The sequence below is a fragment of the Manacus candei genome, unplaced genomic scaffold (assembly GCF_025592945.1).
Source record: "Manacus candei isolate 608988 ecotype Guabito, Panama unplaced genomic scaffold, ASM2559294v1 h1tg000043l, whole genome shotgun sequence".
NCBI lineage: Eukaryota > Metazoa > Chordata > Aves > Passeriformes > Pipridae > Manacus > Manacus candei.
The window spans coordinates 6470012-6495520 of NW_026138091.1; the positions used below are offsets into that span (position 1 = coordinate 6470012).

The 25509-nt window shown below is 38.3% G+C and overlaps 1 protein-coding gene and 1 long non-coding RNA gene across 2 annotated transcripts in view; one reads left to right on the top strand and one right to left on the bottom strand.

The window, feature by feature from the left end:
- LOC127474702 (uncharacterized) overlaps positions 1–20382 on the top strand; it is a 45146-nt gene extending 24764 nt beyond the window's left edge. The window contains exon 2 of the long non-coding RNA XR_007905958.1: positions 2085–20382. This is a non-coding gene — a long non-coding RNA (uncharacterized LOC127474702). The remainder of the gene's footprint in view (positions 1–2084) is intronic.
- The window catches only part of LOC127474681 (uncharacterized), a 141500-nt gene that overhangs the window by 62623 nt on the left and 53368 nt on the right, over positions 1–25509 (bottom strand). The gene's annotated exons all lie outside the window — the stretch shown is intronic.

The window sequence follows — 25509 nt, forward strand, 5'->3', positions numbered from 1 at the left end:
ATTTTCCCTAACAAATGGGGAGAGAGAGTCGGCATTGCATGAGGCTCCAGCATACTGGTCATCTCATAAAAGAGCTTCAGTTGAAGCAGGACTTGGTCTTCCATCTTTAATAGATAAACTTGCACATCTTTCAAGAAGCAGTTTTCTTTAACTAAACACATGTGTGTGCGTGTGTGTGTCCCCCAAAAAAACCCAACCCGAAATCCCTGCTCTAAATTCTTATTTTATACAATATATCAAAGCATTCAAGAAAGTAATTTATATGCTGGGTTGAAAAGGCTTATTTGGAACTACTGCAGTCTGCTGAGTATGCATACGGGTCAAGAAAATGTCCTCCTCAGAGATTCTCACATAAAACTTAGTCTAGCAGAAGGGGAAATGCTTCCTTCTGACATTCACCTTACCACTTGTACTGACTGGAGTAGTACTTGTGAGTGTGGATCTAAGCCTGGAAATACTCATGCATAAGAGTACTCCTGGATTATGCCAGTCAAAACCATCATTCCAGAAATGCAGCATTTCTGATGGGTGAGGTGTATTGACAACAGAGATGAGACATGGCACAGAGCCCAAGCTCATTCCCGGACACATCATGACCAGGCTGACCTCTGTGCTGACCTCTGTCCCCGCCTTGGTGGGACTTGATAAAAGGCAGGGAACAGGGGAAAGAGGGGAAAGCTGGGCTACTGGGGCCAGCAAGGTAGGTTATGGAAGCAACAGTTCTCACCAGGAGCGGACAGGATGCGGAAGAGTAGAGAGGATGGAAATGAAGGCTGGTAGAAGAACAGTTGGGAGCTACCACTTTGAAAGACTGGTTCACTAAGCTTCATGATGTGTCCTGTGGTACTCAGTGAGTTTCTCAAAATCTCAGATGCTGGAGTCAAATGCATATATAAAAATACTAAAATACATCAAAATTAAATTATTTTAAAAGGAAAAACTCAAAATCCTGAAGGCAAATATAAAATCAGCTACTCTTAAAAGTCTCTTATGATTTTCAGCCATTCTCATGAAGACTGGTGTATACATTCTTTTTTAGAAGAATTTCTGTACAGCTATAGAAATTACATAAAGAAGGCACTGAGGTACTTTTCAAAATTACATATATAGTTTTTATACAAGAGAGTTTTTTATGTTTTAAGAGAAATTACAACTAAGGGGCAAAGCAGAGGAACACCAAGGAACAGAAACTGTACATTATCACTATACATTTATATTTAAATTTCACATGACTTATAGTGTTGAGTGTCTCTATCTCCTTTACAGTCTGCTGGCTCAGCTAAATGGAAATTACCAAAACATAGAGCCCTTTCAAGTAAAATATACAATTTTACTGTACTCAGTTCACTTTGGTCTTTTAATTGTAATTCAGACCTTACTAAATTGTTCATCTACACTACATAAAGATAAAAAAGCCTAAACCTCCCTGAAATTAGCTCCAGTTTTCTATTAAAACCCTTTTTATATCAAACTTGAAGAACAGCAAGGGTATTTTACCTAACAGAGACAGTATGTTAATCCATTTCACCTCAACTGCACAAGATGTTAACACATATTACAAGCAGAGATGCTGTTTGGCAGCCTCTGTTCTCACCTCATAAAACAAACAAATGAATTTGGCACAGTTTGGCACAAACCTCAAACAGCTCAAGAAAGGCCCCAAATGACATAAAAGCTGATGTGACAGGTTGGGGTTGAATTGTAGTAAATAACCTCGTCAGCACTATCTCCTGTGCCTAACACACGCATACCCTGCTGCAGCATCTTATTCGAGTAAATAAATATTTGTATACCAAATGAATGTACATTTTTAATATAAACAAATGATGCAGTATGATTAATTAACAATTTCCCCTTCTGAAATGGTGTCAAAAAAAGTCAACTGACCACCTAACAAAATTACAGCTGCAAAGTAACATTTAACAAAATCCTATACACAGTTTATCGTGTATTAATTTTGTGATGTCCGAGAGAGAGGAGAATCTAATTTTCCATGTGACCTAAATAAGCACTTTCATCTGAGGAGAAGAGTGATTAAAGACCTAATCCTGCTTGTTGCCAATTTGAAATTACTTTGCTTTCAGAAGGACTTCCTTCACTGACAACTGACAGTACTCAGCACCTGGAGCTCAGGGACGTCACCGAGTTCCCAAACAGCTGGACTAGGGCTTCAGAGGTCTCCAATAATGAAAACAAGTGACTGGCAATATGGTATGCTTCATCCTCTCCTTTCAGTTACAGTAATGCCTTGTTTAGTTGGTTGCTACTATCACACTATTAGTAAACTGTCTGTATCATTATTCAGATCTCAAATGCTATCTTTTCTCCATATCTCTTCCTAAAAAAAAGAGAATGGGCACTTCTGTTACACTATCAAGGCCAGTATCCCTTCTGAAATGGTTGTCAGTGAGGGACATTTAGGGAAGAGTGTATGAGTAAGACAAGCACATCTCAGAGATATTTGCCATAATGGTACCTCAGTTTTTACTGATTTATGGCTCTGGGACTTCCTGAACATAAGCTCTGATATTAAATAGCCCAAGATAAAAATGACATTCTTTGAGCCTATCCAATTAATCTTTAAATCCCCATAAACACTTCCAGTTTCTGCAACATCCTGTAATAAGGTGTTTCAATATGCCTTGTATGATAAAGCATCTTCTCTTGTTTCCTTCAGATCTACCAGCTACTACTTCCATTAAATGACCTCCGTTCTGCTACCAGAAGAATGATAGTGAACATTTTCCTTTCTGTGTGCCACGACTGATCTTTGAGACCTCCTAAATGTATCCCACCCACTGTCACCTTCCTCCTGGCCAAAGAGCTCTGCTCTGTTAGATTCTTCAGCTGAATTCATTCTACACCTCTAGCTGTTTGGGTAGTTAACAACTCCTGTTGCTCTGAGGTCATGCAGTACATGCAAAGTCACTCTGACTTTGTCCTTTACAACTCAACGGAGCCGTGATGCTTTTCCGATTATAGCATGAATTCAAGTATCCTAAAAATCCTGCAAGCCCTTTCAGTACACTGCTCTAGGAAGAAGCCTGTTCCTGTCTTAACTTCCCAGTCACATAACTTTGCCCCAAAGATGAGATAAACTATATGGCAGTGGCTTGAAACCTGGGGCCAGCTCATTCCTTTTGTCTCTTTTCTTCTCTGGCTTGTTGACCATAAGCCTTTCCTTTGGCTGTACAGAACACAGCACATTTTGGAAATAGCTGCACTGGAACTGCCACACACCAAGTCTCTGTCCTCTGCTGCAAAACATCAGCTTAGCTGCAGCCTTCCTTGAGGCCTCTGGCTTCCCCAAAAGTTCAGTCTGCAGAAGGCAGAGGAGGTAAGGTAAAACTGGGGACAGGTATGCAGGTTTTACCTTGCTCTCTTTATAGTCTACCGAGATTAACGAGGAGAAAAAAAAAATATACAGCCTGTGGCTGTTTCACCACATTACCAGCATTTTCAAGACTCTCGTTAAGCATGAAGAGTACATATTCTCACTGTTTATTTTTGTTTATGGTTTCTTTGCTTTTTAAACTAACCTTCTTAAATTCCCATCAAGAAATCAGGCACTGCATGTGCAGGTTCAGCTAAATTAGTTTTGCAGCAACCCACCTTTGCCCTGAGCTGCTCTAAATTGCTCCTCACAACATTCCAGTTGTTTTGGAAACCCAGGATCTGTGAAATGGTAACATAGTCTTCCTGCTGTTAAACTGTCCCCTTCAGCCAAGGAGAGAGTAGCTTGAAGGATCTGGTTTCTTTTCTAACAGCAACTGGACTTAAACTGGAAATAGAATTTTGTGGTGAAAAAGGAATCAGTGTCATCACATTGTCTCTGCATAGAACTCCAGGTAGATTTGGACACTTGATAGATTTTTATGTCCACTTCAACATCTGCTATTCTCCAGAAAGTTAAGAAAACAGGGAAACTAAACAACCATTGAGCTACATCAATATGACAGAGGCAGATACTGCCATATTTGGCACTGTTTAATGCTTCAATTAACTTAATTATAAACATATTTTTTAAAATGTGTAACTGCTCCCCAACTTTATCTGGAATCTCCACAAAATATTACATGAATCCACCTTGACATGTTTCAGTTTCACAAATCACTTTTCAAAGGTTTCATGTCTACAGTGCAGAAGTTGATGCAGGAGGAACAACCCTAAAGATAGCAGGAGTGTTAGATTTCAGCACTGTTCGTGGTTGCGCTATTTATTCCTTTCTATATCCCTTTCTATATTCCTCTGAGCAAACCAGTGAACGCTATTTTTGCTCACTATAAAAGGAGATATTACTGCCTTGTACCTATTCCAATTTAGGTCACAAACCTTTATGAAGTGCTCAGACTTTACTGCGATAGGTAAAGACTATGTTTCCAAATGTTATAGGGGATAAAAAGTCTGGTAGAACATGTTAGAAAACATCTTTAATTCATGCAACCTTCCACTGACATAAACCAGAGAAGAAGGGGGGAAAAAACCCCTTCCTATCAGGTGGGGACAGTAACTGTGCCACACTGTAGAACATGCTCTAACCCATCCCTGCTGCCAGCAGAATTTAGCCTCTGCAAAGGAAAGTAGCTGCTACTCTCCCTGTAAGCCCTGGAGGAGAGCTACCATAGAGGTACCTCTGCTACCCCATCTGCCCGGGGACCTGCCTCCTTGCGTGGCAGCACCCGGGTGCAGTTCACCTCCCAGCACCCACTGAGGGCATTCATTTCTCAATCATGTAACTGAAATTTTGTTTGTGCAAAATCATCCATGGAGTAAGTCAACTGATGCCACAGACTTCTACCACAGGTATATCTGACTTGTCATTTTGAAAGGGTGCTTTTAATTAATTTCTTTGATTTTTTTTGTTGAGTTGGGGGTTTTTTTGTTTATTTGTGGGTTGGTTTTGGGGTGGGGAGTTTTTGGGGGTTTTTTTTGGTTTTTATTATTATATCTCACCTCATGCTACTGGGATGAAATTCAGTAAATCCCAATGTGATTTCTACCACAATATTACCTGAAATTCAGCATATTCACAGTTCTTTCTATCTAATAAGTACACTTCATCACGCTTAACTAACACTGAACATTTGGAAATGTTTGAGTATTAATGTGGAAAGTTTTTCACCTACAGAACTTATTTGCAACGTGTTAAGGGTTTTTCTCTCTCACAGACACATATAGATGCGTGTATATATATATATATGATAATGGAAAAAGAGATGTAGATACGCTGTTAGGGAATCGAAGATGTGCTGTAACAGGACAAATTGTTCCATACTCATGTTCATCAAAAATACTAATATTTCTATCCAGTGTTCAGAAAAATTCTCCTGCAGCATACTACCATATACTACCATATCTAAAGCAGGTAAAGAACTGACAGAAAGCACACGGAACTTACTGCAGTCTCTCTGCATATAACAGAAATTATAATCTTTACTTGTGTTATGTAAAAAGATGTAAAAGTTGGGAGACATAATTCCAGTATAGGGGTCCCAGATACTTTATACCCATCATAACACATATTCTTCTTTGTAGGAGATGCTGGAATTACTATTTCAGCTGAAATTTCTTATTATTTAAATATTAACTATAATATAGAAGCATACTGAACTAGAAATTAAGACCTTAAGAGCATTTGCAGTGAGTCAGAATAAAAATCTATTTCTAGAGTGGTGCCAGCTCAGACAGTGGCTAATAATGGATGCTGAGGAAAGATACACATGGCAAATATGGAATGACATTTCCTGCATTTTTAAAGTGGGATACAGCATTAAGTCCACTGAGTTTAAAAACACTTTCTGTACGGTCTGTAAAAATCCTTCTTCTGTATCTTACTTTTTTTTTCCTTTTAATTTGCCTAACATTTTTGTAAATCAATTTACACATCTGACATAAAGAATTTCCATGCTAACAAACTCAACAATTTAACTGCATTGTGTGAAAAAAATACTCCCTTTTGCTTGTGCTTACCTAAACAATTTCTGTTTGTCTTCTAGTTGTTAGATTTTGGGAAATAATAAATAATTATTTTCCATTCATGTTCTATAGAAAATTAATTAGATGTACAGGTCTCAGTCCTGTTTCTTCTTAAGTTTGTCTCTTATTTTTGAGAAGACCTACTCTGTTTATCTCCCCTTGCGGGGAAATAATTCAGTATCTTTGAACAATCTAACATTCATCTGCACTTCTTCAGATTGATTATTATTTGTAGTGTTCAAATCCATTAAAAATTCAAGTGGGTCAATGAGCTTTCTATGTCAGAATTATGTTTTACATTTTATTCTCTTTTCCTTTCCTAACAATTATTAATATTTTATTCCTTCTTTTGACCACTGCTGTAACAAAACTGGTATTTTGCAAGAACTATTCATCATGACCCAAGTTCTCTTTTCCATTCAGCAATAAATACCTCAGAGGTCACCTTTGCAAAAGCAGAGCTGCTTCTCATCACCTTGAACACAGCAACATAAAGCATTGCCTGCCATTGCATTGCCAAGCCTTTAAGTAGCATGAGTTCCTTTTTTAACTGTTCATCATCTATTTTAGTATTAACTAATTTTTTTATCATCACCAATTCATAACTTCACACAATTAGTTCCAAATTATTAATTTTGAGCAGCATAGGTCTCAGCAAAATTCCTATTGGAAATATACAGGTATATTGTCAAAGTAGCCCAGGAGAGAACCTTCTCTCTCATTCCCTGACACTTAATTCCTTTAAAGTACTCAATGAATAACACTGAAATTAACTATTTTGGAAAACAAGACACATCACACTGATTGAACTATCCCTGGCCACGCACTTACTAGTTTTCTTTCTGAGAACTGCAACAGGTTTGTGATACACATTCCTTTCTAAAAAAAATATTACTGCCTTTTTTTTTTTTTACTTATTGTACCTGTCAATATTATACTTATCCAAGTTTCTATAGTTTTGGGTTTTTTTCCATAGCTTATACCTATTTGCCTGGAGTGGTGATCAGACCTACTGGCCGATAGTTCCAGGAGCTTTCTTGATGTCATAATGGCTGCCACCACCTTCTTTGAGGTTAAGCCACCCGCCCTATGCCCTACAGCTACGACTTTACTGTAGGAAGTTTAGAAATTTCGTATTTCACTTTGATCTGACTTCTTTGGAGAACAGTGTTTGTTCCTGACAATTTGTCACTACTGATTTATTGATCTGTTTGAAAACTCCTTTACCCGTATTCCAACACTAGACAGCTCCCCCAAATCCTTCCCTGTAAAGAAAGGTTCTGATGTGGAAATCTTCTTAAATTCTTCTAAGATGCCTAAAATTTGTGTCGTTCTACTCCTGCCACCTTGCCTTACTTGAGCTCTCCTTTTACTTGTTCAAGATTCATTGTCTCTACACGCTCTTCAATGACCTCCTGTTTCCAGCATGTATGAAAGTGTTTTTTATTAATACTTCCAAGCCCTTACCAGGTGATCAGCACCTTTTTAGTCCTCCTTCATCAATGCTTTCCATTTAACATGCTTCACATTAACATATTTTCTTGTCTCCTTCATTTGGACATGACTTCTGCTTTTTGTGAACTATTTATTTAAAATTCTCCTCTCCACACATCTCCTTAGAAATGGCAACCTCTTCATAATCCTTTTAAAGTAATTTTGATAGTTGGTATATACATACTTGGAACACTTAAGATGTCTGTAAGCAGTCTTCTTGTTGAATGAAAGTCACTTCACCCTATTGACCCTTCCTTTTAACCTCACTGGTATGTTGTACCTACTTACAAACTCAAATATGACTGGGGAGAAATTACTGTGAAGTAGAAGAACAAGAATGATTCAGTAGGACATCTTTGCCCTGTACGACTATATGACTGTATGAATTTTATATATGCTCTTTTTATATAAGAGAATTTGAGGTTCCTTTTCCCAAGAACAAATGAAATGCTCTTTGCTCTAGAATCATGCATTCATGTACAGACTCAATGACACATGACTGTGTATTGCTGGGCTTTAAACACTGGTTGACCAGCTTCCATTAAATGAGTCTGTGGCATCAGATTCAACTTCTCATAAACACTATTACTCAGTTCAAGTACACATTTTTGAGGATTTCAGAGAAGAGACTCCAGAGACTATATTTAAATCTATCCTTCAACAGCTTTAGGAAAACAGGTAGAGCAGTGTGGGCCAATCTGCAATTCTTCTAGCCATGATCAAATTTTTATTTGCATGTAGAATACTATTTCAGAGGCCATTTATTCATCATCACCTTTAATTAATACCTTTAATTTCATTAAGATATCTATATTCTAAACAAGTATTTTTTTTTGTCAATACTGTTACTCACTGCTTTTCTGTATTAATCAAATATTTGTATCATCATTCACCTAAAAAAACCTGGGTCAATAACCACTTTACAAGAAAACTAATTTAGTGGCTCTGGGCTTTTTGCTGTTACTGAAAGAGCCTGACTTCATTAATTTTTTGGTTGGAATTTTGCTTCCAGAAATACCTGTAAGGATTATTTCAGAGATTCATTTCCTAGTTCTTAGGTGTTTAATTGTCTAATTTGTAGATGTGACCCGCCGGGTAGTTAGTGTCCTAAGTACTATAAATGGCAACCACAAATATTTCCTGAGGTGAATTTGTAGGCAAAAAAAGGAAGGTCATTTTTCAAAGCCATACTAGAAATGTGTTTTTAATTGTAGTTAAAAGCATCCTCAGCAGTTCTAAAATACACCTAGAGGTGTCATGCCCAAAATGGCAAAGGCTAGGCTCATAATTGTAAGACATTGGCTATGTTTAGTGAAGCCGTAAATGTTATGTGGTGACAGGTACTACTTTAGGCTCGGCCTTTTCAAACTTAAATTACTATGGACTGAAAAAAACAGCTGGGTAAACGCACCTAGGATCTGTTTGCCTATTTGTACATCACTGCATGGTGTCTCTTGTGTGTATACCCATGTAATAAAAGAGCAGGTTCTGCTTCTTCTAACTACACAAGATTAGAAGACAGCCTGAGACAAATGCTACTCTGAGATACTCTCTTTCAACTTCTGGTAATTTCAATAGCATCACAGGTTCTGGTCTATCATCCTCAGGTCATTATCTTCTGTAGATTAAAAGAACTAAAGGTAAAGAGCATGCAAGCTAGACATATATAGTCAAAAATCTCAGCTATATAGACATATATAGTCTGATACAGTCTTCCTTCTATAGGATATTTGGGCTGCACACAGCACTGACATCAAGACTCCTAAAAAGATGACATCTGATTATTGAAAGTGACTAGTAACCCAGCTGGCAGCACCTACTACAATTCTGGTAGACCACAGCGTTGCTGTTCTTCAGTTTTCTGGTGACTTATCCCAACCTATACAAAAATCCCAGAACAACAAAAGCAACACTATTTTTAAATAGTGAGTGCACCCTGCTGGAATCCTCAATTAGTATAAAATGTAATACCTCGTCAGAGTTATTGTAGCTTGCTGCAACTAAGAAATCTTATAAAAATCCTTCTCCACCTCCACTCACTTACAGCCTGGCTTCTGCCAGTAGAACTTAGCACCTTTGCATAAGAGAAGGTCAGAGTAATATGGACCTTTAGATTCTCTTAAACACTAAACTGTGTCTATAAAATCTTTCCATGGGAATAAAAATCCACAATAGACAAAAGGCATTTTGCCTGGTTTTGTCTTGGATAGTAATGAAAGGAAATTACAAAATCAGCACTTGAATACAGAGGCAAAGCTTTCTTTAACTTCTATTTCTTTAACTTCTATTTCTTTAACACAAAGTCCCATCTGTAGAATGCTGGAACTGGGAAACTGAAAGTCTGAATCAATGTAAAGCACTTAATTGTCATTAGATGTGAAAGTGAAGGGTATCTCTACTATATTTCCTGTCCTGGAACCTTAAATGGAACATATGGCACAAGGGGGTGGAGAGCCTGAATGTGAAAATACAGATAACAGTTCTCTTTCAGAAAAGACCACGAAGAGTAACTTACTAATCAAATGATGGTGGAAATTCACAGCACACCAGATATGGACAAGGAATGTCAGAGTTTTAGCAACTGCTGATTAGTTACGGAGACCTAAACTTGCTTAAAATTGTTGCTTATCTGGTACCCATTAGGGTTAAACACATTATAAACAACCAACTCATCTCTACAGAAAGGGAAGGAAACAAAGACAAATTGGAAAACAGTATCCGGACTCTTAGTCAGCCTTTCCAGCTGATATTATTAAGAGAGAAGTATGTTGCACTGTTGAGTACCTAAGATAGGAATGCCATATAAATACTCCTTGAGTGATACTAGTGTGTGGTTTGCTGGGTGACGATGCTAGAACAAGTTCTGAGTTATTTCCTTTACCCCTTAACCACGGACACTAATAGCAGAAATATTCTGTCTCATCGCTCTTATATAGAGTTCTCCTCCTACACCAACAATTTAGTCAGAAGACAGGTCAGTGGGCAAAACATGCTCATGACTACTTCCTCTGCTTCAGAGACACTTGCCAAATTGTAGTGGCAAAAGTTCTGCATTTGCCTTTCGGGCTGAGTGGTCAGAGACTCTGGAAACAAGCCCATGTGCAGTGGGACAGTTCTGACCACACTGAGCTCCTGATTAGGCTGTGAGCATTGTCTTCAGGACTGCTCAGTACAGCTTCCCACATGAATAATATCTTTAACAGTAGATAGCTTCACTGAATCTCCATCTAAATACACAAGTATAAACTCAAGAATTCTGTGAGTTGATACTCACAAACTATGAGGTTTCCTCTAAAGTTTTGCCTTTTTTACGCCACTCAAACTGTTATTTAATCTGTGTCCCTCCTTTGAGCTTCCCTCCCTACTTCTGCTTCCTTAGTATCACAGAACCACAAGAGTCTGGACTGTGAAATACTCCTCACCTCATCTAGTCCCCTGATTGCAGGAAAGCCCACTGACTTTCTACTACATTTTTGTATAATGCAATGTAATATCCTGCTTTTTTTTATCCCTTCTGGCTTTGTTCCACTTTTCCTTTATTTTATGTTGTACAGTAGATTACAGCCTATCTTTCTTTCCATTTGTCTTTAATGTCTGTTTCCTCTTTCCTTTTCATCAGGTTTTTAACTGTCTAGAGGGTACAACTCCCTCTTTATCTGTCCTTTCAGCCTCTCTTGCTCTGAAAGCATGTTGCCGTTTGTCCCTTTTCTTTTTGTGCATGCTCAGTCCCACAGTCCATGGACTTTCTGGAACTGTCCACAGTCACTGTCAGATGCTCTATCTCAATTTTTTCCAATTTCTGAGAAGAAACATGGGTCTAAAGAAAAGGCATAACAAGAGACTAGGTGTTGGGAAAAGCTTTTAAAAATACAAAGGTAAGGAAGACAGGGACAGGCCTCACAGGAACAGGAGGCTTTAAGCAGGAAAAAGCAGCATGCTTTCCTAGGGGGTAAATGTGTCTCACTGCTGAACTAGCTGAGACAGATAGAAATTCATTGCCAAAAAGAAAGTGATTCTACGGATCAGAAAAGAACAGAAGTATCAGAAAGAACATCATAGACTTCTCACATTCTCTTTCCCCATAAACCAAGAACAAGCTAAAGCAGGGAAATATGTGTGGACACCCATTATTTTGCTTAGGTTTCCATAAGCTACAGCATCTTGCAACGCTTTATGTTTAGAAACTCTGAAATGTCCATTTTCTTTCAAAAGTGTATAAGAATATCACACTTCTGTCAGGATTGGCCCTCTGGGACATTTAGAACCTGAGAAAGAGTAAGGGTGATCAGTGGTTGCATGGGCCACCTGACTGCACATCTGTGAAAAGCCGCAGCTGTAACATCAGGAGAGACTGAGGCAGACCTTGAGACAGTGCTGTAGATGCTCTCCTAGACTGCCAAAGCGTGGGACTGCGTCTGCTGGGGTGTCAACACAGCAACCTGGCATGTTCTAGGGCAGCAACTGAGATGAATGGGTTGGATTCCACCAGAGCAACAAAAGGCAGTGGGGAATGAAGCAGCTGATCTTGCTGTGATGACTCCTGATGACAGGAGCGGTGTATTAACAGGCATAGCTGAGCTTAACTCCAATTTCCTCGCAGTTTGGTAGCTCTTCTTTAAGGGACTAAAGCAATTTGCTTTCCAGTACAACCCCTGGGAGGCCTAATACATTTTAGAAATACATTTTTAGAAATACTCTTGATATCCAAATTAAATTTTCTTTTGTTCAGTTTTTCCTATTACAACAACTTTATCTGTTAGTTTTTATTGGTCCTTGTTCATTTTTATATTAAATGTGCCAAAAGTGCTGGACCTCTGCTAACAGCTTTTATAGTATAAAGCAATAAGCATTTCAGACACTTTTCTGCATATTGACTCTCAAGTTCTTGATGGGAAAAAACCTCCCAACTTTAATTACAAAAATCTTTGCATCATAAACTCCATTACTAACATCAATAAAATATCAATAGTAGCAAAAGTAAAAAAAACCCCAAAGCTAGTGTACTGAATAAATCATTGCATTGCACAGGATATGGCATTATACAGGATACTTTACAAGAACATATTTTTCTCCTATTTGATACTTGTTTTAGAAAAAAAAATCCTAAAGAAACAAACTAAACTCTATAGCCACATCAATTTCTACTACAATCCATCATTAATGATTTTCCTATGAAAGTGGATTTTCAGGCCTGCTTTTTAACATGTGCAAAATTCCTTCCCGGAGAAGAAAGCTGCAAAAATAGCTGAAAAAGAACTACTGAAAAGCAACTACGTATCCTTGGGGATTTTCTGCATTGATTTTATGACTCATTACTACTAGTTCATCTATTCCTGTTGTTATACTCATTTTCATTACCTAGAAGGAAAAAATTTTATAGCCATAAAATTCAGTTACTGCTATGTGAAGAAGGTGATCTTAATTGCAACAAGCTAAGACAACTCAGCTTCTCCTCTCTGACCTACAAATGCCACTTAAAAATAGATGAAAAAAACACTTGGAAGTCTGCCTGGAGAGAAATGGTTTTCTTGTGAAAGACCTTGTCAAACATATTAAAATCAAGGTTTTGGACTTTAGCTGAACAAACAGCTTTTATTGCTTAGCTCTGCTAACTGCATTCTAGTACTTAAGGACACATTTCGGTAGTAATAGCAAACTGACTACTTTACATCAGCACCTCATGACTATTCAAAAATCTCCACTGACCACCACAGAAGGCAATGTTAATAAAGGTCAAAATTACCATCTATCTACATAATCTTCTGTAAGAACTGTGCTGTAAAGGATCAACCAGCCTAATTGTTTAATGTATTTGCAAAAATCTGATTAACCCACACTAAAGTCAGAGAAAACTCTTCCACAGATTTTAAATACTTGATTCAAGCCTGAGAGATGAAGGTACAAGGGTTCTTTATCAAATATTTTAGTTTGATATTAAATTATTTCCATTCCTTTCAAGAGTACATTAGCTGACTTATTAAATCGACTAGTTACTCATTTCAAATTACTTCCTCAGTTTGTGGTACTAGGAAATGACTCTTTAACAAGTATTCTTGTATCATTGCTCATTCACTCGGCAAGATAAGTTCATGCCTTTTAAAACAGCATATCAACTTGCAACTTTTAAAATAAAAACTGAGGCAGCAATTAGCACTATAAGCATGCAAATAAGTGAAAGACAGGATTGTTCAATTCTGATCATATATCTAACCTTAACTCTTTTCACTAACCCTGCCAAACATTTACTTTTCATATTTATTTTGTAAAGTGCTACATTATCATTATTTTCCTGAAGGAGATTAGTTGCTGCTCAACTTCTTTTTCCCAAGCACTTCAAGAAAACCAGTGTACATCAGTGAACTAAATGGAAAAGTCACAGGGAGCTGAATGCCACATGCAGGGCATGCCATATTAAATGCAGTCTGAGCTGCATACACAGAGAGTGAGATTGTTTGCCAGATTATTAAACACGGCTCTTGGTGCATTCGATACATTTTTTATATTTTGCACATAGCACTCCATATAATTTATTCCATAATTTCAGGATTTGTATCACATCATTTTCTATTTAGAAAGACAACATTTTGGTGTCTAAGAATGCAGAAGTAATTATTGATCAATGCTGCTGGGTATTATGTAGGACTTCAGGAGCAAGATGGACTCCTTTTTTTGCCAAGTAACATGAAATTAAATAACTTTGCTATCACTGGATACAAAACAATGATGCCTTCCTCACAACCTGCAAGTTGAACTTGACCCACGGACAACTCAGTCTCCAGGCCTGAGCACACTCTCCACAGAGTCAGGCATCAACAAGAGCTACCACAGTGACTCCAGACAAAACATAAGCCATCAGATGAAATGAAGTCAGAAGGTTGGCCATCTCTCTTTAAATGATATCCTGGTACACATTCTGGATTCAAAGACAAGCTATCTAAGGATAAAGTAAAAATCTCAGTTACAGAAGAGAAAAAGAAAAAATGACAACTAAACACAGAAAAAAACCCAAATTATTTCACTGGGGAGGTTAACATTTTGTCCCCACTAATGTTTGCCACAGCTATAATGAAAAGTAACTTATTTAGAAGAAAAAATGCTTTTACTATTAGGGGTCACTACTGCAGTGTCTCTACAGGAAAGGTCTGTGTTGTGAGGAACAAATTCTGGTTGTGAGGAAAGGGACATGAGGAGGAGACAAAGTTGACTGATCTTAACAAAGTGTTTGCATATTTTTCCAGCTTTGAGAAATAGTATATGGTGGGGGTCTGAGTTGTTTGTTGGGGACTTTTTTCCAAGTGTAACCTCAATTTTCAGTCTCTCAGGCTTAAAAACATTAGAATTGGAAATTTTTAACTGCAATATTATTTTCTATATTATTTAGTATTTTATATTTGTATACGATTTAGTAAAATTTAATTTTATGCACAATTTAATATTTTCTATTTCTGTTATATTAATGTTTTCTATTCTCTATATTAAAAGATATTTGCCTTGGAACTTCTTTGATTTGAAAATATGCATGTCTGTCTGAGTGCATATGTATGTAGAAAAATTGCTCCAATACAGGCACTTCAAAGGACCTCACAAGCCTCATACAGGTTGATCTGTTCTTTCTCATATGGCATCCAATTCACACAAAGGGTATCTCTTTTTGACTTCTCATTCAATATTTCATTCTGACCAAATCAGATCTGACTGATCCTTACATGACTCCTCACCACAGCCACTCACAGCCTCCTGACTTCTTCAAAGAAACAAAGGCATTATTCAGCTGTTACAAAAAGACTGCAGGCCCTTAAGTATTTTTGTACGTTATATAAATATACTATAATGCGTTCATCAGCCATGGTTGTTTTACATATGTAACATCTGAAGAGTATTTAGCTGAATGAAGACTAAAATGCCATAAGAATCCCATTAGTCTCTGGGAGTTCTCTTCACCGAGGCTAATGGAATAAAATACTCATTTAAGAAAGAGAAGCAGCTAAGGAGAGGCTAAAAAAAAATCAAGCCCAGAACATGAGACTAATCTCAGGTTTTTTTAATGTTTAAACCTCCTACAAACTTGTTTGTCTCCAATCCTAGCTCCACAAGCTTCAGGAAATTCAGTTTCTTTCTTAGCAGAGATGTTCTGGTGCTCAAAATTAAATAGAAGCTACTTACTTGGAGGCTGTGAGTTAAGTACTCCCAGCTGTGGGAAGCCCCGATGTGCAGCACGGCTGCAGTGGAGGTGGGAGTTTGAAAGATTCCAGCCTACTGCCACTCATCTCTGCCATTTGCATTAAGATGTTTCACATTGTTGCTGGTGTAATCATTCCAGGTACAGTGACTGTGAAACTGAGACCAAAATAACTACCAACATCTCGGCTGAGTGCGTAAAAGGTGAGTGACTTCACAACAACTGCAGCAGGATTTCAGAGTGCTTCAGGACCAGGAATGTGAGTGTGTTTGCATTTATCCATTGACAATCACAGATTTTCTAGGTACCTGATAAATACAACAGGTTTTCTTACTATCCTCTTTGTCCTTTCTGGCATGCAAAAGCCTCAGCGGATACCATCTGTTGGTGTCTGCACATTTCCTCACAAAGCTAAAGGATTTTCTATTTTATCTACACAGCCAAGGGAATGCAGTGTCTACTAGAGTAAATATTTTTAAGAGTACTCTTCCCATATATCAGGTTTACTTAGCTGAAAGAGGATTGGAAAGAGAGGTTTACAGCAACCTGCAGCAGGCTGGAAGACAGGGCCCAGGAGACAAAAGGGAAAACATGACAGGCGACAGGGGAAAGAAGAACAAAACAAGAACCTTACAACTAGTCTTCTCATTTCTTCATGGCATGGCTTTATATTCGGACCACAGAGGCAGCTCAAGGGATGGCGGATCACCTCTCATCTTGACTCATTAGTCATTAAGGAAAAGTGATTAATCACCTCAGTCTATTGTAGTTACCTGAATATCACTCACACAAACCTAAAACAGTCCATGTCCCTGAAAAGATGCCAGCATCACTGCAACATCCCTAAAAGCTACTTCTGCCTCGTGTGTTTACTTCTATACAAACTTAATTTTCAAGCACCTGAAGAAACTGTACTGCAGACAAAGTTACCAAAAATGTCTTAATTTTCAAAAGGGAAAAGGTATCATCTTGACAAACAGTTGTAAAGGCTACATAGAAATATGATTAAAATGATGTGCATAATACACCCCACTCCCCAGAAGGACCATTGGATCTCTTCTCATCAAAGAGAGCAAACTTATACAGGTCATTTCCTCAGTGTGGATAAATCAAGAGTCAGCAGCCCCTCCCAGACTGTCCTACTGCTCAGGAAAAGCCCAATGCATTTGTAGTTCTTACTCTAATGCTAGTTATGACAAGACTCTGCTGTCTTGGGAGCAGCAAACAGAAAATTCCTGTAAGAAACCTAGTGCACATGACTCCAGTAACAGGCCATGGCTGGGCACAGAGGATATAATTATTAAAACTCCAGGAAGCAGAGAGTCCCTGTCCAAACTTTGAAATGTTAGAGGGAAAAAAAGACAAATCCTAGGGGAAGTATGCCAGAGAAACTAAGAAATAGCACCTTTGGGAAATTATAAGGGAAAGGAAATTTGGAAAGTATTTAGAGTTTCAGAACAAGCGGCCCACACAGAAAGCCCTCCTGTTGTTATCAGAAGAGGGAAACGAGTAAGACAACGATGCCTGAGGAACACAAACAGAATTAAATAAAGCAAGACCTAATGTAACTTTATTAAATGCCACGCCAATAAACATGAGTCCCGTCTCAAGGTCTGATATGGGAAGAAGCTGAAGAAAAGCATGGAGAGAGGAAAGCATCTGCTGCCCATTTAATGAAATCTTCACAAACCTTTCCAGGTGCTTTTTGATAAACATGCCCAGGCATGGGGTAGGGGGAGATCACCACAGGGAGATGAAGTGGTTGAAGGGTGACAGGTACCCATCTGAAGTGAGCTGGGGCCATGAACTCTGCAGAGAGTCTTGAACCAAGGCCAAAGCATGGACACAGACATCTCTGTCAGCAGCCAGGAAGAAGTGTAAGAAACAAGCTCCTAAAGCTGCTGTGATATATAAGCTTTCCCAGAAAGCTGTCCAAGGAAGAACAAGGACTACAGGGATACAAACACAAAAGGACGGCCACAGGAACTACTTGGTTGTTATGGACTCAGTCCAGCATCTCGTTTCTTGTTTAAATTAACAGTTCCAATGTACAGAGAAGGAATTAAAAATCTATCTGCTTGGTGGGGACATAAGGCAGACATTCCTGAACGCTGAGGACTGTCATGACTCCTTCAAATGGGGTTATGAGCCCCACTAAGCAGCAGAAGTGAGCTGTAAACCCAAAAGTGAAGTTGGAGGTAGGAAACATCATCAAAAAGATCCGGGAACTTCTGGCAACAAAGGCAACATTACTGCTGGTAGAACTTCTCTGCCGTGTCCCTTCATTCCAACAGTGAATGTGATGAAGTTCATCAGAAATGCTTGCTGCTGATAATCTGAGGAAGCTTTTGCAAGAAACTCATCATGGCTGTCGCCCACACATGGATCACACTCACAACGAAGTTCCTGAGGATTCAGTAGTATCTTTTTCAATAATAGTTACACCTTGGGGGTTTGTGTTGTTTTGAAACAACACAAAAGTCAGGAGGTAACTTCATTCTGACAAACACTGCAGTTTTGAATAGCAACTTCAGCATTTCCAGCAGAGAATAATTTCTTGCAGATTCATGTATTCTTATGGCCTTCAAACAATACTACAGCCTCATAGGAAATCCTAACAACTGTTCAGCTTGAATCACCTCTGTCGGTATTGCACATCATCTGTTTGGGGATTTTTACCCAACCCTCTCATTCTTTATTAATAGAGTCATTTGCCTGAAACCTGTTTCTTAAGAGTTTGTCTGTTCACTCTGCACCTGCAATCATAACCTTTGTTTAAACTAACCTTTGTTTTCAACCTCACAACTAGTTGCTGTGGAAATCATTATGATGTCACAAAAAATAAGGGTTAGTAAAACTGCAAGTAGGAAATAAACAGGTTGAACAGCTGAACTGTTAAAGAAGTTTTACTGCAACTATTCATTGAAATAAAAAAAAAAGGAAAACAAAAACTTTCCTCCAAACCTGATCTATGACATATGTTTATACAGTGCTGACATGGACCAGGACAGAAGAATTTTCCTTCAAGACTTTTGGTCAAGCAGCAATGTTCAAGAAAATCTACTGGCTGTGAATATCTTTGCTGCATCTTGCTAGGATACTTTTAGAACACACGACCTTACTTTCAAACTACTGCGAACCTTATGCTTCTCTCTCATTCTAAAAAAAAGAACAAAATAACTGTTCTGTGGCTAATTTGTGGACGGACAATTTTTTTTTCCCTGGAAAGTAATGCATTTGGCATAGTGGTAAAAATAGCTCCTTGGTGGACTTCAGATCAAACAAACTAAAACCTGCTCCTCATGGCGCCTACCTGCTGCAACATCCATCAGAGCAACTGCTCTCATGCATCATTGCCATGGGATACCCTAATGCTCAGACTGGTGAACTCTCTCCCTTTGGCAGGTGACAGGGCATGAATGAGGCTGGCCAGCTGCAAGGTCAGCGTGGCAGTACAGGCATAAGCTTGCAGCTGAAGCCTTTGCCTGATGGGGTCTGAGCAAAGACCTTTCCCATGAGCTCACTGACCACTGCAACCTCTCTCTCCCTGTCTGGCAGCAGCCACCTGAAGCAGTGGAATGGCAAAACAAGAGATGGATAACTTAGGCACTCACCCTACACTGAAAAACTCCTAATACCACCACATGGGACACAACTGAGCTGACAGCTGGTGAGATCAGATTCAGTCCAAGAAGTGAATATTTCCCACTGCTCCAAGTCTGAGTCTTAGGCTCTTTATTCATTCTTTTTGCCTGTCTTCTACTCTTTACTGTAAGACTCAAAGATTACCTGAAATTTCTCATATTCTCATTTTTGTCTTGGACTAGATGTTTATTTTGTTAGATAGCTCCCAAATAAATCCAGTCAGACTCCTTTTTTAATTAAATAAATGCCCTTTTCAATTTTTCAACTGCGTTATCATGTTCAAATTATTCAAAATGAGAACTTTTTCAAAGTTTTTATCCATGACATTTATGTAGCCCTGAATAAGGAGAGCAGGTAAGCTAAGTATTCAAACATTGACCCAGAGAAGACAAACAGAGAACGGAAGCAGCTATGTTCACCCCTGCTTCTATACTTGTGAGAAGTGTCTGGAATGCTCACACCACAAAAGTGCAAAGAAAGGAAGGAATTCCTCCCCCCCCTTTTTTTTTTTGTTTTAAGGTCACCAAAAACTTTTCTGATAACTAACAAGCCAACAAAAATCAGGAAGATAAATAAATCACTAGAGTTCTGCCTCCCAGTTATGATTACACTCAACATAATGGCTTTTGGGGATGTGAAGGAAGGTGTGCAGAGCTTTGAAATGCACAGAGCTTGCTCTGGGACATTACTTAATTACTATTCGAAATTTTAATCATGCAAAGAAAACTACAATGATTTATAATTATGCAAAAATATCATGATGACCCTTAACTTCTCCCTTAAATACTTTTCTTAGTGATTTAGCACAACAGAATTAACAACCTCTTTCTTGGAAACCAATGGCTTCTGGTTTGCCTACAGAGGTGCTGAGACCTTCTACTTCCTGAAATAAGCAATGAAAGATATAAAGTAGCTTTCTGCTTGGAGCAAAATTATTATTAAGGATATAATTTTGAAACGTTTCAAAGCTCATGTGTGAACTTCAGTTATAACATAATTTCTCTTTGTTGTTCTCTGTGCAGTGGATATTATCTTTACCTAAGGAATTTGTTCTAGTTGAAACAAAAAGTACAATGTACAAAACCTTCTCCCTCAAGATATACTGCAGATTAAAGGGCAAATTCTTTCCCTTACTCAAAATCATAATCAGTGGCTTTTTGTCAGCATAACTAAAAAAGGGTTTCCAATTTATATATCACCATTTACAAGTCCTTGGACACAAAAATCCTGACTTCAACCAAGTAAGTTGGAGCCTCGCTATTGGATTCACTTCAATGGAGTGACTCCTTTACATGGACTCACCTTTAAAAGAATTTGTTTCAGTAGTAATACACCATTTATATGTGCCTACCTATGAACACAACTGAGTATATCCTTAATGAAAGTTATACACGTGGAAAAAACAAGATAATTCAGGAATTTCCAAAACCACATCTTTGTGTATCTTTGAAAAATTTGCTGAAGGTTACAGTACAGAGGTGTCCATATCCCACTTTTCAAACAGTCCACAGAAATGATTAAAAAAAAAATAAATCTACTTTTAAGAAGAATTACTGTTTATATGGCATACAAGTTTCCTTTATGAATAAAAAAAGCTTCAATAAAAATCTTCTCTCTGTATCTCTGTACAAGTCTACTCCACCTGTTACTCCTCCAGTGACTGCTCAAAACTTACTGACATTAATAACAAATTTATCATATTCACAGATCGATTCAAATACTATTCTTGTTATGTGAGAGTCACCATTAAGTTTCTGTTGAACATGTATAGATCTTCTTCCTCAAACTACCTTGGTTTTGTGCAAACATGGCTACTTGCACAATTTATAGAGCATGTAATGAAGTAGCAGACACACTAATGTCATGTGTCACCGGCAGACCATTTGTCTGTCTACCTATCTTGATCACACTTACTTGTAAAGCTTGACAAAACAATTGCTTGAATGGTTATTCCTGACCTGAATGGGAAGTTTGCAGAAGTACCTTGAAAACTGCATACACCTCTGACTTCTCTGAATAGCTTATGAATGTTAATGAATGTTAATGAATGAAAGAGCACATACCACATCAGAGAAAGCCTTGTTCCCTCTACATTTTTAATACTGTGATCCAAGTACTGTATATACTTTGTCAATTGTGTGAGTTGTTTTTTTCAAGAACCAAACAGACAATTGTACGTGGAAGGAGAGTTCCCAAGCAGATTTCTCAAGGCATTTAGTATCATTAACAGGAAACAATGCAGCAGGAGCAGCCAGAGCCTGAATGGGTTCTGTGTGAACACTAAGGAAACCCCAAGAACACATTAACACAATGCAACTTTGATAAGATTGTAACAGTGAAACTCACATATGTGTTTGTATTACATCTTGGAAAAGGCTCCAATTGCTCTCTATTAAGATAATTGATATAACAGTCAAAAAGGATTAGGGTAATATATTAGGTAAGGACATGATTTCTGTGGTATACAGGGACTACCAGTCTGTTTTTAAACTCTAAGCAGTTACTCTGAACAGACAGGATGTAAAAACCCTACATTGTGCCAATTCACTGACAGTCTTAGAAGCTCCAAAACAGAGACTGCCACTATTGGCCAATCACTTCAATCAAAACAAACTCATTTCTGCAGACCAGACACCATTCCCTGATACTAATACAGATACACAAGTAGTACATTACAAAAAATATAATTTATCAGTACTATTATTTAAATGATCATAAGTAACACCAAAGTCTAACCCTGCAGTTCCACGGTTCAGCAGCTGTCAGGATTGACAGACTTGAATAAAACAAACTGAAAATAGAGAGTTTAAAGAAGTAAAAAGAAAAAGCAGAATAAAGACATACATATTCATTACTAATCTCCTGAAACCGCTATGGAAACAGCAAATATACAGATATATAACTGAATTGCCAATAAACTCCCCAAAATTCTACAGTACTTGCAATAATAACAGAGAGTACAATTTGAACTGGTAGAAGAAAGAATTAAAATCACATGCAAATAGATTGCAGCAAGCTGTTGCCAACAAAATCCTAGCATCCATGCTATAAAACACACAAATAACGTCTTATGTGTGTGGAGATTTCACTAGCACAAGCTTTGATCCATCTATTCCCTGTCACTGTCTATCTCTGGACGTTTCTCAGTTGCCTAGTATTTTCTTACTTAACCTTCAAGCCCTCTGCAAACTGAAGTTTAATTAGCTGAACATGCTCAAAAGTATTAGTCTCAGGTAGAAAGCCTTACCTTCTCACTAAAATATAATTGCATTTCAAGTTTCAATTGACAGCCACCCAAAATCTAGCTCCATCCCCGGAGAAACCTTCAGAGCTACATAAGGCCAGGACAGAGCACAGCACCGTTCATAGCGTTCATGTGCATCCTGGCCATAAGCATCTCTGAGCAGGACTGCTCACAGGGGGTATGTCTATTAGTAAACATGATGAAGATTTAAATCCACACCTCCTATAAAAGTGTCCTAATCACAAACTCCTGAGTCGTCCTGGATGAGAAGCATTCTCCAGCCCTTCTCTTGAAGCTGAAATGCAATGCAGAGAAGCAGCTCCAAAATAAAAACAAGAAAAAAAAGTGGTATCTTTTGAGCACTAGTTAAGGTCAGTTTTCAAATTGAGACAGAAGTGAGTTCCAGGCTATCTTCTCCAGTGTCTGCATTTTAAATCACACAAAAAGCAGCCCTGGAGATGTCATCTCAGATCTTTACATGGACAGGTTTCCTCTTGTATTCTTCATCTCCCATGTGGTTCCACTACTTTTAACTGCATTGTTGACTAGAAGCCCTGGGTCTAAAGAGTTGTCAACCCAGACCAGCTCATGGCACATCACTTCTCTCAGCACACAGGTTCAACCCCAGCTGAGTAGCATCTATGGTCTCTCAGTGCTTCAGCTGTTATCCTATTATACTAAAGATGGACTTACAGTCCTCCTCCACAAAGTGTCCATCCTTATGATAGGGCTAAGCAAATTGGTCCTGAGTAGCATGAGAGGAAGTGACACATTTCTGTTTCCCCATACACAGAGTGGAGGGGTGGATGTGTTAATTCCATGTAAACTCAGTGGACCACCTGGTAGAGAGGAGGAAGCCCATAATCTAAGGGAATGGATCCTTCTCTGCAGTCCTTATAAGGCACCTATGTCAAGCACTGATTGTATAAAAACTAAGTAAGAATGAGTTTTGTCCCACAGATTATATCATGCATCCTCTTCCATGACAGGCTCCTAAAATCCTAGTGAGGCAGGCTGTAACTTGGGTGTAATGGATTTCCCACAGTGTCAGGCTATGAAAGAAAAGGGATGAAATCCAGAGATGTGTGTGTTTGGGAAAAAACCCCACCTTCTCCTCCTGTCAGCACAGCCTGGTCAGTGGCTGCCCTTGTAGGGCAGCAAGATTTCCTTTTTAAAATGAAATCACTGCAGCATCAAAACAACCGAGAAGAAGTCGAAGAAGGAAATCATATCCCACCAACAGCCTCCAGTAACAGCAAGGCTGATTAGCATCTTCTGTGCAACCAGAACCATTCTGAACAGTGAGCAGTAAAAGAATGCAAAACAAACAGTGATATCAGCATTATCAGCCTCTACTCCACAATTACTTACTTCCCAACATAGGCTTTATCATTCAGCCTGTCATCTTCCCAGGCTGCCCTGGTTTCAGTTGCAGGGTTCCCCCAAGACTGAAAATATCTGGATTCTCTTGGATCCGAAGAGATCTTGTCACTACTGCAGCTTTAAACCATTAAACTGCATATCCCAATCTGACTATTTAAGCAATGCAGCTTATGAAGTCACAATTTTCAAATATTAGGGTCTTGTCCCTCTATTTTATTTTGGTTTTCTTTTGCAGTCTGATGAATATCTCACATAGGCCTTGGGACAGAAGAACAGGTGTACTTGTAAATGCTATTGTAAACTATGCTTCATTTGTATTTTAAACTGGAACTAGCAGAAAAGAAATTCAAAACAGCACAGCCAAAAAAAAAGGTTTTTTTCCTCACTCAATGTTGTGTGGTATAGAATTAGAAGACAACTCCTGGTGAGGATATTTTGCAGCTATTTACTGAATGAAGCCCACTTTCTTGCTGAGAATCTAGCTTCATACCTAAAATGTAATACTGAACTGTAATTTGAAGTGAGGCTTAGTCCTAGGATTAAGGAAGAAGAAATAACAATACTTGCACTTAAAGCATATAATTACTTTCATTCAAACACCTGAAAGTACTCTACAAATATTAATTATCACAGTACTAGCCTCCCCCCAACCCTTCTAAGAGAGGATCAACTGTGCATTCCTCTGGTATCCACATCACCTGTTTCGGTCTGTAAAGAATGCAGAATGAAGCCAAAAGTATTACCCCTCTAATTATTATGGTAACTCTTAATCGATGGGAGTAAATTCACTCACACAGGGACAAAAATGTGATATTTTCCTGTAAGCTACTGCACTACAGGGGCCTGCAGTATAACGCAGAATTAAAGTAAATTGTATTAAATAAGATGCACAATTCATCAGAAATTATAAGGAAACCTAGTAGTCTTGACTCTGAATCTTCTGTCCTGTATTACATGTTAAATCATAGGTTTTCATTCCCTCTGCAGCACTACATTTTAAGAGCACAGGGAACAGAAATACCATCTCTGGATGAGGTGACTTGGAATGGCCCTGTCCCGCAACTATAACTCAGGTCAGCTAATGCTGAATAGAAAAGTAACCATATTTAAAATATTCAAGGAACCAAGCACCTTGGTTTTGTGACTATGTTTATAGTTTAATTGATTGGTATTGGACTTCTGTGTAATCAAGGTACAAAGAAGAGAGAATACCATCAATATGCATCAAATACCTTTCAGGCTTATATTTGGGATTGGTTCAAAACCCTCATGGTCCTAAATCTCTTCACTCTTATCCTGTATACAGAATCATACAATCACAGAATTGTTTAGGTTGGAAAAGACCTCTAAGATCATCGAGTCCAACCATTAATCCAGCACTGCCAAGTCAACCACTAAACCATGTCCTTAAAGCATCACATCTACACATCTTTCAAATATCTCCAGGAAGGATATTAAATAGCTTACTCCTACCCCTCACTGCCCACCAGCTGGACTTATGCTAGAGATACCAAAATACTCACACCTGAGTTTACAGAAACAGGTAAAAAAAGCATATATGGGTTTACGATACAGGATTGAAAAGTGT